Source organism: Panthera tigris, chromosome B4 (genome assembly GCF_018350195.1).
Source record: "Panthera tigris isolate Pti1 chromosome B4, P.tigris_Pti1_mat1.1, whole genome shotgun sequence".
Lineage (NCBI taxonomy): Eukaryota > Metazoa > Chordata > Mammalia > Carnivora > Felidae > Panthera > Panthera tigris.
This window is the reverse complement of record NC_056666.1, coordinates 84822566-84837142: the sequence shown is the minus strand read 5'-3', so window position 1 is coordinate 84837142 and position 14577 is coordinate 84822566. Positions and strand designations below refer to the sequence as shown.

Below are 14577 nucleotides of genomic sequence, written 5' to 3'. Positions count from 1 at the left end.
GGTGAAAAGAGAGCCCAAGAAGGAGCTGCAAACAAGCAGTCAGAGAAGTAAGAAAACAAGGAGCACCTGGAAGCCAAAACAGGAGTTTCAGAAGCAGCAGATGCCAACACTGCCCAAGGCTGATGACAGGTTAAAGCAAACGAAAGTCTGGAGCCTAGGATAACATGACTATTAAATAATTATGCTTAATACATCTTACAAGAAAGAACTTAGTCCTTCAAATCCAAGTATTTTCACGTGAGCTAGCCTTTGAAGCAAAGACAAAAGATGCTTTTGGAAATACTCTAATCTCAAGGATCATTTCTTCAAACATTCTCAATTTGATCGTATTGGCCAACAGTTTTCAGCCACATCTAGTACGATTCTTCTAAGAGGCGTATTTAAATACCACGGGAATTCTTGGTGATTACCATGACTGAGGGTAAGCTAACAGGGCCATAGACACTAAATGTTCTGCAATGAAAGAGGCATTCCCACACAAAGAAGAGGTCCCCGCCAAAATGCCAACAGTACCACCTGTTGAGAAACACTGTCACATGACACCGTTTATCACTGAATACACCTTTTGCATAGTTGAAAAGAACTGATAGAATTTTGGATTCTGAAATTTTGGAGACTCAGATTTAAAATAAGGGAAACTCATTAACATAGTTCCTTCCTTAGAAACTCTTCAAGTAAATTCACGCCTCTTAGTTTTGCTTAGTTTTGATTCATATCTAATCTACTTCCTAAAGAAAGTGGTCTTCAAGCAAATTATCTAGCAGGACAGCTTCTTCTTATAAATTATAATTCACCTACATATAAGCTCTAATCAGTGTCTGTTTAGAGCTATAGGCGATCACCACGCATACATTTTATTGTATTACTAGGTGAGGAAACTGCCGGTGTTTGACATAAAACACTTTCTAAAAATACCAACACTTTATCCAGATCTTTGTTCTCTAAACAAATATTTCTCTTGCGTGCACCATTCATACTAAATATTTCTAACTGAAAAATTGCTGTTTTAATGCCAAATATTACCAAAAATTCATTACCTGTTTAGATCATCGAACCATTCAATATACCCACTTTTGTATGGCTATCCTAATTGCACACAACTTTTAACAAAAAATATCTTTATACCAGCGTCTCATAGCTGTCACTCAAATGCCCTATAAGATTTTCATAAACTCATCTGGGATTTCAATGAATATTAATAAGAACATCTGCAAGAGGTTTTGATATTAGGACAGAAAAATGTTTTCAAAAATATTGGCATCACTTGTTAACACTGATATTTATGAATATGTTGAACACGTCTCTGGTGCACCCAAGCACCAATTACTCCAGTGCTGGGTGGACTAGTTATATTATAGTCAAGTTCAATTTGTTTAACTTGTGCTTAATTTTTTCCCAGTGTTCTTGATGATTACAGTTTATGCATAAATGCACATACCCCCTTCTTGTTTACTAACTGCCATGTATGTGGGGTAAATGTTATTTTTTTTTTCTCTAGACAATTGTCCACATTAGGCTATTCTCTCATATCATGACTGTAAACTCCTCAATCTCCCAAGTAGGCAGACCAGGCCCCTGGCTTCACCATTTAGGGGAACACCTGAGAAAATGAAGCTTTTTCTTTAACTTTTTTTTTAAGTTCTGATTCTCACTGAGACTTGGTGTACAGTTGTTTCCCAACACATTTCCTAATCGCTTTGATCCAGTTTTGAGAAAGCCTGTGACAAACCTGGATGACCTCTCAGACAATGAGAGCCCATGTAACGGTTTATGATGCAATCCAACACTGTTAGGCCATCTAATGGGAAAACAGGCATTTCCAAGCATTTCTAAATTATCTGTTAAGAAGAATGAGCCAGTGATCCTTCTAACAACCTAACAGCCTTAATGCCACACATTTAAATCTTAACACTAGCAGGGTGCCTGGGTGGCTCAGTCGGTTAAGCCTCTGACTTCAGCTCAAGTCATGATCCCCCAGTTTGTGGGTTCAAGCCCCGTGTGTCGGGCTCTGTGCTGACAGTTCAGAGCCCGGAGCCTGCTTCAGATCCTGTGTCTCCCTCTCTCCTTCCCCCTTCCCCACTCACTCTGTCTCTCTCTCTCAAAAATAAATAAACGTTAAAAAAAATCTTAACACTAGCTACCATTATGCATGTGCTCAGCACAGTGCTAAGTATTTCACAGGTATTATCTCATTTAATTTTTACAACCAATATATGGAATTGAATATTATCCTCTTTTTATACATGAAGAAACGGATTTTGAGAAATTTTCACACATGAAGAAACCGAGATTTAGAGGTTTAGCAACTTGCCCTAGCTAGTAAATGGCAGAGCCAAGATCAAAACCCAGACAGACCAGACTACAGACGCCCCGCTCTTACCCTCATCCCTCTTTTGCCAGAGATCTAGACCTCTGGCTGTGCAAATTGAGCAAGTTAACTCTTTGTACCTAAACTCCTCTTCTGCAAACATGGATATTAATAGACCTACAGAAAGTAGTGTTCTAACACAGTGCCTAGAACACTGTAAGCATTACAGAGATGTTACAGTTACTATACTCAGGTTCTTCAGAGCAGGTGAATGGTAGTCTATCAAAGCATATAATAAACTGCAATTTAGTCTCTTCTTTAAAAAAATGGAAATCAATTCATTGGCAAAGATAATTTCCAGGGAAAGAGTGTCTTCCCCTCACAGCAAGAAGAAAATCACCATTTCCTGTTTTTACAAGGTCACTCTCAACAAGCAAAAGAATAGGGCTGAATACACCAGTTTCTGAGGCGAGGTGCCTTTCTCCAATTGCCTTTTAGCAGTTCTTATAAACATTTCTTTCAAGTTATTTAGGATATATGTCTCTTCCACTGAGAAAGAAATTGATTGAAAGCTAATAGGATATTGTGATAAGCACCTGTGTTATATGGAAATGATGAATCACTATATTGTACACCTGAAACTAATATTACACTGTATGTTAACTAATTGGAATTTAAATAAAACTTAAAAATTAAAAACACTTATATTAAAAAAAGAAAGAAACAAAGAAAGCTAAAAGTATTGGAGGAAGATTAGCCTGGATAACCAGACATGAATCTTTTGAGAGCAGAATTTCACCCTCACCCATCTTGGCAACCACAGTGCAGTGTCTAGAATGATTTCAGGGGTTCAAAATTAGCTAGTCTATATTTTAGGTGTTTTCCACACACTTTATTCCTCACAATAGCACATCAGGGTAGGCACCACCAACCATATTTTCAGGATAAGAAAAAACTGAGGAGATTGTTAAATAATTACTCAACCTTACGAAAGTGCAAAACTGACCTTGAAGTACATCTAACTCTGAAGTTAATTACCTTTTCCCATGTGAATGTCTCGAAAAAAATGTTCAGTGAATAAATATAAGAAGTAAAAGTAAATGCAGGGAATTTCCTTTCATTCCAGATTCATGACCAACGAATATGACTCTGGATAAGGAAAATTTCTGTAGGTCACATTGCCCTTCTTCTCTTTGGGAGGGTTCTAGGTGGAAAATACAAGCCGGATATTATATAGGAGTAAATGCATAACCAGAAATAAACTGAGCATTTATAGGATGATTCAAGAACATGTACTTTGGGAAACAGGTGTTAAAATTTCAGCCCACTTACCATTATTAAAACACACCCTGGGGGGCAGGGGGAAGCAGTATGTAATTGCAATCTGCTGATGTGAATTTTGAAAAACAAAAAACAAAAAAAAAAAACGGTTTCTGACTTTATGAGTTGTTACACAACACACGGAGTTGCTTATTAAAGTAATAATCTTTCCCTTTCACTGAATCATTCAGTTTCCCACTCGCTTAGATTGCGTTAAATGCAATGTGTTCAGAAGCAGAAAGCGAAGCTAAGATTGCTTCACCAGGGCTAAATAAGGGTCACCTTGTTCAACCTTCGTCTACTCTCTGCAGCCACCACCCAGCTTTGATTTCTCAGCCACACTCCCCCAAACTGCACATTTAGTATTTGTGGTTCCAATGACAGCACCTTCAAGCTAATGTGTCTTTTGAAAGTTTGCTCTTGAGCTCTCGGTTTGTGTTTAACCATAATGTACAGGGTGCCAGGAAAGGGCATCTAGCGCCCACCGTTTACTCCTGCCCAGTCTTTTTCACATCACCCTCACGACTGCTATTTCATTTCTCCACTATGAATCTTCTTGGACCAGGAAAGGCAGGAGGACATGAAATACTAGCTTTCCTACTAACACCAGCCAGCCCTCACTCAACCCATCCCACTGAGTACTACTTCTCCAGGAAGAGATGGTAGAGTCACTTGTAGAGAAACCGCTCATTTCCTGTGTGTGTGTGTGTGTGTGTGTGTGTGTGCGCGCGCGCGCGCGCGCGCGCATAATTTTAATATCCCCGGAGTAGACCACAAACTCCCCTCGCCAGCCCTACCGGGAAAGTGGCCCTGGTCACAACCGCCTTTGCCAAGGCAGTCTGCAATCCCTCTCGCGGAAGTAAAGGAGAAAAGGGGCCGCAGAGGGCAGCTGCCGAGCAACGTAACATCTGCTCAGAGGAGGCACTTCGCACGCGAGCCGCGTCTCCAGCCTCCCGCACTACCTGCACAGACCTGGCGCCCCCAGAGCGGCGCAGCGGCGCAGGAAACCAGCGTGATACCGGGCGGCGCAGGCCCTCCTCGGCCCGGGTCTAGTCATGCTCCCTTCTGCCCGAGCGCAGGCCTCTCCCGCACACATCTTTCCATACGCCTCCGCCCCACTATGCAACCTGGGGACCAAAAAAGAAAACGACACCTCCCTCCCTGGTATTCCGTCCCCTCCCAGCCTCTCGGACTCCCGATCGTCTGCTACAAGAAAAGACGCCCCTACCCACACTTTTCACCACTACTCGTCCCCAGGTGTTGCGGCAACGAGGCCACCCCAGGGTGCTCGCGGGCCTAGGGCGAGATGCTGGTGACAAGCAGGCAGGGGACGCGCCTGGTGGGAACCGGCTTGGGAGACTCGTGGGCCGAGCAGAGGGGGAGAAGCACAGCGTCGGCAGAGTCTCCGCGCAACAGCTCGGGACACAGGCACCTCCTGGCCATAAGCGCGCGGGCGCGCGGGCGCTCCCCGCCCGGGACCCCCCGGGCCCACCTCCCTGACGCGCGCGCGCGCGCGCACGACCCCGCGCCGGCTGCGCCCCTGCAGCTGCCGCGCGGCTGTCTGCGCGTCTGACTGACGCGAGCTCTCCTCCCGCGGCCGCTTCGGGGGTTTTTGTCTATATAAGGGCTCGCTAGCCAGCTCTGCGTCGGCGCGTTTGTCAGGGGCTGGCCATTATTTTTACACACGCGTGCGGCTCCGCTGGCAGCTGGGGTGGCAGAGGCACGCTCGCCTGCCTCTGGGCCAGCGCCGCCGCCGCCTCCTCCCTTCCTCCCGGGGTGTACTTACTTTACCCGGTCTCTGGCACGGGGTGGGCGCCGCAGCTCTCCGATCCCCAGCCCGCCCCCACCCCCCCCGCCGCAGCCGGTTCGCCTCGCCGTCACCGGGTGAATGGAATTATTTATTTATTTACGGCCCTAGACTTGTCCTCGCCCGCCGCAGCCGGGGGCGGGGGAGGAGGGGAGGCGCGGCCGCCGGGCGCCCTCGTGGGTGCCCTGGAGCGCGCGCCCGGCGTGGGTGGGGGGAGGGGAGAGGTGGAGAAGGAGGGCGGGGGCTAGCGCGCCGGGCTTTCGGCGAGCTGGCCGCCCGCGGGCGGGGGCGAACCCCGCCCAGTGACTCCGGGCCGACTGAGCATGCTCCAAGCGACCGTCGCCGCTGTAGACACTTTCTCTGGGGCTCGGGGCGCTCCACTTCGGATTTTAGTTTGGGCCCGGAGAGAAAAAAGTCAGAAATCAGGTGGGGAGAACTGTTGTTCCGGATCGGTCGTGACACGCTTTACCCGAAGTACTTTGGCGGCGAACCTAGCAGCCAGGTGTGCCCGTTGCCCCGTTTCGATAACCCCCGGGGAGTTGTGAAATCGGTGTGAGAGGAAAGCGTGTGCGCCGGAGAGGAGCCGGCACGGTGCGGGGAGGTTGGAAGCTTCTCGTTGCGAGTGTGGCGCGAAAGGGTAGGGCCGTTTTGCCATCGAGGTCTTTTTTGCCGCGAAGGGAGGAATGGCGGTGTCGGGAGTTGAGGCTCACCAACCGGCACACTCTAAAGGAAAAATAAAATGTACACCGTGGGACGAGGAGTGCCGAAAGTAGTGCGAGGAGAACTTGGAAATAGGAAAGCCCCTTAGAAACAGTCCCTTCCATTTTTTTGTTTCTCAAATGCTTTAAGTCTTCAAAGTAGGGCTTCGGGTTTGTCAACGAGTAGCGCTAGGGATAGTGGTCCTCCCGCAGCCATTGGTGTGGTGTCTCCTGCTTTTATTTTTTTTTCCCTCCACTGTCTAGAACATGTTTCTTGGGGAAGCTGAAAAGAGGAAATGAACATGTAAGTCACACCAAAGATCGGGTTCCTTAAGTGCCTTTACTGTTGAAGTGCTGCTTGGAAGAAAAGGAACAGAAGACTAAATGTGGGCTTGAATGTGAGAATTCATAATTGCAGTTTTTCTGCCCATGTAGCAGGCCCCTCCCCCACGGACACACGTGTCTGCTCCTGAAAAGTGAAACATACAAAGTGATGTGAATTCTAAATATTAATATAACTCCCTAGAAGCTTTTCTTGTTTATTCTAGAACTGAAATAATTTGTAAGAAGCCAGGATAACTTAGTTGAAGTAACTGGAGCGTTGAAGCCCACGGGACAAGGAATCCAAATGGTAATAGTAGTAACAGCAATAAAAATAATAATAATAATAATAATAATTACACTGATTTATTAAGTCCTTCTCGTTGTCAGGCACTGTCCTAAGCAGTTTTATGGGTTTTCTCAATTAATTAAATAAACCTATTGGATGAATACTATGATTTTTCACAGTTTACAAATTTGGAAATAGACAGGTGTAGGGGAGGAAAACTCTTCCCTTCTTCCTTTTTATGTTGTTTGGCTGGCCTAATAAGTACATTGACACAAGACAGATTAACAGGAGAAAAACAAATTTAATTTCATATGTCTAGGAGCCCATAAAATAGGAGACTCCAAAAAGTGACCAAAGTAGATAAGGTTTATTTATACTTCCTTTCTGGCCCTGAATTCCCTATCTCTGGTGATAAGGATGGCTCTCTTCCTCCTGGTACTGGGAGGGTAACTTCACCTGAAAGATTTACTTCCTATTTCAAGGGGGACAGAACAGAGTCAGAGTGTCCTTGAACTGACTGTTCCTCAAGCAAATAATCAATATGCCAAAGTGGCATATTTGGGGGTGGCATATTCTGCTCCCCTTCAGAGTTAAGTCATTTAGCTAAATCCACATTACTTGTTTCTGCCACGGCTGGTTTGTAGTCTTGTGCAAAACTTGAATCTTGGTATCTGCAGCTACAAAAGAAATAATATCAACTTCGTATTACTGTCATAAGATTTAGGTGAGATGATATATGTGACATAGCTGGTAGATAATATGAGATGAATTAATGGTGGCTTATTATTAGTAACTTTAAAAGGTTGGGATGACAGTTTTACCGAGGAAGGGGTGTCAAAAACTACAAGGCGAAGGCAGAAAATGCTAGAAAGAACTTTAGTTTTTCTTTAAAAGTGGGGCAACTGGGTGGCTCAGTCGGTTGAACATTCAACTTCAGCTCAGGTCATGAACTCACTGCTCTTGTGCTCAAGGCCCGCATCGGGCTCTGCGCTGGCAACTCAGAGCCTGAAGCCTGCTTTGGATTCTGTCTCCCTCTCTCTCTGCCCCTCCCCTGTGCTCGCTGGCTCTCTTTCTCTCTCTCAAAAATAAACATTAAAAATAAAATAAAAACAAAAATGTGTAAAATGACATTTATAATAAGGTACATTTTATAGTGATGGGATGTTTAACAGTGACTGTAAGCACTTCATTTTTATTACAAAGAATAATGGCACGTTTTGAAAAGAAGCAAAACTAAGACATATCTCTCTAGGTCATGTTCTTGAGTGTTTGCTATTGACATTTTTCCTGCTCATTCATCACTCATTTCCTTTCAAAGAAGAGGAAGAAGAAGAAGAAAGACCATATAGTTCCTGAATTTTGACCCTATTCTCCTTTTTCCTTATTTTTTTTTTGTCTCATTTGTTGTTTGTTTTTATTGTGCCGTGTTCTTGGTCTAACTCATTTTCAAACTCCTAAACATCACTACCCTATAGCATTAATCATAACTGTAACAAGAATTCTTTTTTTAAGTCTTGTTTTTCCAACATTAAAAACTCAATCCAATTTACATACTGCCCCAGTGTTAGTATTTGGGGATTCATCCTTAAGGTGCATTGTTGCTCTGGCCAGGCATGCTATGTAAATATATGGTTGGATTAGAAAGGAATCTGACAAGTCACCTGGATGGCTCAGTCAGTTAAGCATCTGACTCTTGATTTCGGCTCAGATTCATGGGAATCTCTCAGGAATCTCTCAGTTCGTGGGATGGAGCCCTGCATTGGGCTCTGTGCTGACAGTGCAGAGCCTGCTTGTGATTCCCTCTCTCTCTTTCTCTCTCTAAATAAATAAACTTAAAAAAAAAGTAATCTCAAAGGAGAATTAGGTAGGAATAAATCCAGTCAATTTATCCTGTGACTTATAGTCTTAATATTATTCAGAAGTTGAGAAAAGAATACAATGTAGGGAAAAGGCAAACCATATGACCAGAACTTGAAATGTTTTTGGTAAAAATTTTTGCCTTAATGTGTATTCATAAGGGGAAATAACAGTGCAAGAAACAAATAGCAATATACTCAATATTCTAGCAACCCATTTTCCACAAGTAAGTAAACTAGTGAATACATAAATAACATATAAACTAATAAAGCTAAACATATTTCACTGTCTACCCCCAGCCTCATATTCCAGGTTGTCTACCCTCAGCTGTATACTTTCAGGTTCTTCATTCCTCAGACATGCCATATCTTCGCACATTTTGCTTACTTGTTGCATTCCCCATGTTCTCTTTTCCATCTCAAACTGGTCTGAGTCTTTTTTTCCCCCTTTGGGTCCAGCAAATATGTCATCATCTCTCTAGCATTTCAGGGATTCCTCCAATAAGAATTAAGTCCATCTTCCTCTTTGTTCTTTTTCACAGAACGTGGTATATGCCTCTATTTGGGGCATTTTCTTTCTGCTTCACAGTACGGCTGTATTATAATTTCTTTTCTGTCTCCCCAATCTGTTAGGGACGGTTTATTCATCTCTGCAGTCTTCCAGCGTCCGGCACAAATTCTTGCAGCTAGAAGGTAATCAATAATGTTTGACAATTGGAGGAAAGAAATGATAGTGTGACTTTAGGCAACAGATATATTCTAGAGGCTGTTGGTGTTCACAATATCCATGATCTGCATGACACTACTTTTCCCAGTTTCTCTTACAGTTATATTGGGGCCACGTGACTAGTTCTAACTAATAGAGTATGGACGAAAATGGCATATATCATTTCTGGGCAAAGGGAGTTAAGAGCCAGTGTGCCTCCTCCATTCTTGTCTTTCCCTGCTCTAACAGTCTCATGTTTTAGATATAGTAGCTGTAAACTAGAGTCACTAAAAGATAAAGACTTGCACTGGTCTTTGGGTGAGAAAGTTACCATTATTGTGTTAAGCCACTAATATTTCAGGCTTTATTTGTTACAAGAACATAGCCTAGCCTATTATGACCAATACACAATGTTACTTAGTAAGACTATAAATCATAATGAAATAAAGAGCCAATGAAACATTGAGCTTAAGAGAATGCCATAACGTGTTAAGTCAAGACTAACTATAGATATTTCACAACTCACAATAGATTTTTAGCAGCTTTTTCATGGCAAGACTCTGTGAATCCAGAGTAGGGGTGTGTGTGTGCGTGTGCGTGTGCGTGGGTAAACTACACACAATAGATGGGTTTTAACTAAGGACAAAAGGCCAAATGTCCAAATAATCCCCTTAGGCTGAGTGAAAAGAAACGTGTACCTGCCAGCCAGTAACTAAGATTGCAGCTGGCTAGCAGCTGTGACTATGATTGCTCTGACCTGGTTTCACAGAATGTACAAATTGTGAAAGACGTCTTTCCACTGCTTATAGATTCTTATCTTGAGTACATCCATATAGGCTACTTTGGAAATACCTTCTATGGAAGCTTCCCATAGAATTGTGGAGAATGCAGACCTATTCTCATTGTACAAAGAATAAAAAAAGGGAAACAATTGTATTGGACATTGCTGTATGGCATGACTTTCCATAACTATACAATTGCCCAGAGAGGTCTTTTGTCAAAATAGATGACCTTTGGAGTTCTAAAAATCTCTTGATGGATTCTGCATTGAAACTCCTATCCATTGGCATTTTTCTAATTCTACATGTTATTTAATGCTCTCCATGAAGTAAGCTTAATAGATTCTAATTATAAGTGTCTTATACATGCCTTCATCTGAATATTTCAATTATTCTGAAAGCATATAAAATTAGAAATTTGGATTAAAAGTTTTCACTCTAAACTGTAAACCATTCTGGCAGGGATCTTGTAAATAGTGTCTTATAATTATTTAATACTTACTGAACTTACTTAAATGAATCAGTGATGACCGAAGATGGTACCTAGGAACCTAAGTTTCAGTGCCTTCTCCTGTGCATGTAGTGTTACTTAGGTGGGTCACTTAATCTTAACTTTCTAAAACTCTGTGGTACTTTCAAGCACTTTAAGGGTGCAGAGATCCACAAAGATCATGCATAATTTTAACAAATGAAGGAAATATTTATGTAGAGTTTTTTTTTTTTTTTAATTAACTAAAAATAGATATTTACTGGGGCGCCTGGGTGGCTCAGTTGGTTAAGCGTCCGACTTTGGGTCGGGTCATGATCTCACAGTTTGTGAGTTCGAGCCCCGCGTCGGGCTCTGTGCTGACAGCTCAGGGCCTAGAGCCCGCTTCATATTCTGTATCTCCCTCTCTCTCTGCCCCTTCCATATTCATGCACTGTCTCTCAAAAATGAATAAACGTTAAAAAAAATTAAAAATAGATATTTACTTATATGGATGCACTTCATAAAATGCAACCATAAAGTTACCTGTTTAACTTGTAACATTGAGTAACTTGCCAGATGCCCGGAATGTCCTTGAAGGTTGAGTCACTATTTGTATTTACATAATGCCTCACAGGTCACTAGAGAATTTCTTGCTAAAATACTCTCAGCTACCTGCTTTTCAGTAAACTGAAATTTCAACTGCCTTTACTTTGTTTCTGTGGCTAAAGTTCAGGCCACACTTACATTTTTTCACTCAGGAACTCTTCTTCTGCTTCCTCTCTGCCAGGAATTGACCCAAGCTACATATTTGTTTTGTGCTCTTTTGCTATGTAATAGTAATTGATTTGTTAATGTTGGCTAATTTTTCTGGGATCTTGTTGATAAGGATGTTGTACTATCACTTGTTACAGGTTTTTTCCCAAGAAATGATCTCTGTGAGATCTGTTATATGAAATATGGTATCAGTTTCAAATTAACAGAATGTGATTATGCCTTTTTAGCCCTAGGATTTGGGCTGGAGCCTAGCAGTGTAGGTGGTTACCTGAGATTTATCGATTTTGTTGTTGTTGTTGTTGTTGTTTTTCATTGAGAAACTTTCACTTCTCAATACAAGGCCAGTGTCATGGAATCCAGTAATGACTTTGAAATATTTATCTTCAATGAACTTCATTCATTCAGGATATTTATTAGACAACCTGCCAGGCACTGTGATCAGGTTTTTCGATGTATGTAGTGCTTGTCTCAAGCAGCCTATACACTGTTTATTTAATTTTCAGACTGATTATGATCCTAATGCTGTGATTACATCCACTGCATAATTATGTTTCTTCATACATACACACCAGATTATAAATATTTGGATATTAGGTTTCTTAAATGATATTCTTTGTAGGTTTTTTTTAAATCCAAACAGGAATAGACCATCCTAGTCATTGAGTTGAAGAGTTACCCACACACTCAGAAATAGGTTTCAAAAAAGACACATACAGTTCTTCCTCAGACTTTATGAAGGAGAATGTGCTTTCTTCCATGAGGCCAAAGACTCAATCAGAAATTGTGGATTTCTTTGTCAATACAGCAGCTTTATTTCATGTCAAATAAATGTGTATGAAATATAGCTTACATACATTAACATGCTTGCATTTTAAGTGTGTAGTTAGATGAATTTTGAAAAATTTATATATCCACTTAACCACTACTCCAGTCAAGATTTAGAGAACTTCCATCATCCCAGAAAGTTCCCTCTTGCTGTTTTTAGTCAATTGTCTGCACAGCCCAGGCAATCATTGATCTGGTTTTTATCATCGAAGACTAGTTGGTTTTACCTACTCTAAAATGTTATATAAATAGAATGATATAATCTATTGACTTCTTTCATTCTGTACGTATATCTTTAATTCATTCATTTAGTTGTGTGTATGTAGTTTGTTTTTTTCATTGCTGAGTAGTGTTCTATTGTGTGGAAATACCACAAGTTCTTTATCAAGTCACATGTTGATGCATAGTTGGATGATTTTTATTATTTGCTTCTATAAATATTTAAATACAAGTATTTCTGTGGACATGTGTTATCATATCAAGTTTGATTTTTAAAACATAAAATAAAAAACTGTTAAAGCAATATAATGTCTGAAATGAGTATTTCAGATACTCGGCATCTGAATACTGGATATAGGTCTAGCTGGGCCCTTCACTAATGCACTAAATTGGCAAAGACACAAATATGTTTAAATGTTACTGTCTTCATAAGTAGTAAAAATTTGATTTGGCTTAGTAAGAAGGGTCAACCAGACAGGGCGCCTGGGTAGCTCAGTCAGTTAAGCGTCCGACTTCGGCTCAGCTCATGATCTCATGGTTCCCGGGCCCGAGCCCTGCATCAGGCTCTGTGCTGACAGCTCAGAGCTCAGCTTTGGATCCTGTGTCTCCCTCTCTCTCTGCCCCTCTCCCACTCACGCTCTGCCTCTCTCAAAAATAAACATAAAAAAAAGAAGGGTCAACCAGATAATTAAATGGAATTGCCTTCTAAATTATAAAGCTTAATAGAAATGAAAGGTGGTATTATCATATGTAAAATATGTAAATTTTTAGGAAATAATCCCTCAGAAATAAAATAAGTAAAGCAAACTGATTTGACATCATTTGAATTGTGTAAACAATCAAACGCAATGTAAAATTAATTAAAATTTGATATTTAAGTTTATCTCCTTAATAAGTTTTTTAAAGAAAAAATCAGACAATTGCAAAATCCAGAAATAGTTTTATAAATAAAAATCACTTTTTGGCTTCATAACTTTAAATAAATTCCTGTTCAGTTAAGATTACTCATATATATGATTAGCTATAAGAAAAATCATTTATTATAAGCTACAGACCCAGTTGTAGAGTAGTACATAAAATTGTACTCTCTCCCTCTGTCTCTCAACCAAATTATAGCTTAATAAAATTTTTCCTCATAACTATTCTGGAGAATTTTATCTCTTTTTCTAGGTATGGAGCTGGGTGTGGGATCTTTAAAGATCATCCCTCTTTTTATTTGAGAGGTTTTTCTTCCTTTCTGCTCTGGTTACTATTTTTATATAAAAAGGTTAAAATTGTATTATAAACCAATAACAATTTCAGTATGTTCATGGATTCTGTTTGTAGAGCGGGATTGGCTTGCCTCTGCTCCATAATGTCTAGAGCCTCAACCACAAAGGTCAGAACACAGTGTCCTAATATCACTTAGAAGCTTCTTCAATCACACATCTGTTCCTGGGTTGGAATGACTCAAAGGCTAGTCTCACCTGGGTCTCCTTAGCACTGAAACATGACTTCTCCTTATGGCTTGGGATTCTTACAGCATGATGACTGTGTTCCAAAAGGCAACCTAGTGAGAGCCAGCCTTCCAAGATCCACGTGGAAATTGACCTAAATTCAGAAGTTACTCAGGGTCTTTTCCACTGCATCCTACAGATAACTAGTGAGTCATAGTCCATATTAGTTTTCTATTGCTGCTGTAACAAATTATCAAACACCATGTGATTTAAAACAAAACAAATTTATGAGCTCATAGTTTGTCAATTGGAAGTCGGAGTGAGTTTGATTAGTTCCTCTGCTCTGGGTCTCACAATCTGGAGGAAATTTTATTTCCAATTTCATTCAGGTTGCTTACAGAATTCAAGTACTCGAAGTTGTAGGGCTGAGGTCCTCAGTTCTTTGGTGACTATCAGTTCCTTAAGGTCACCTCTTTTCCTCATCACACTGACCCTCTATCTTCAAAAAGCAACAGTACCTGTTGCTCATGCCTCGACTCTGACTTGCCCTACATTGCATCTCTGCTATCTCCAGCTGGAGAAACTTCTCTGCTTTTAAGGCTTCATGTAATTATATTGGGCCCACCTGCATGATCTATCATAAGGCCCATAACCTTACGTGTATCTGCAAAATCCTGAAACAACATACTCACAGGATCCAGGGATTGGAGTGTGGATATCTTTAGGAAGGTTGATTCTACCTACCACATCAGAGAAGAGGAATTAGATCC

At 41.2% G+C, this 14577-nt stretch overlaps 1 protein-coding gene across 1 annotated transcript in view; it reads right to left on the bottom strand.

Annotated features, from left to right (window-relative positions):
* Nucleotides 1–5473, bottom strand: part of SLC16A7 (solute carrier family 16 member 7) — a 185938-nt gene extending 180465 nt beyond the window's left edge. The window contains exon 1 of the mRNA XM_042992652.1: nucleotides 5415–5473. The gene's annotated coding sequence lies outside the window, so the exon portion shown is untranslated. The remainder of the gene's footprint in view (nucleotides 1–5414) is intronic.
* Between the last annotated feature and the right edge of the window lie 9104 nt (nucleotides 5474–14577).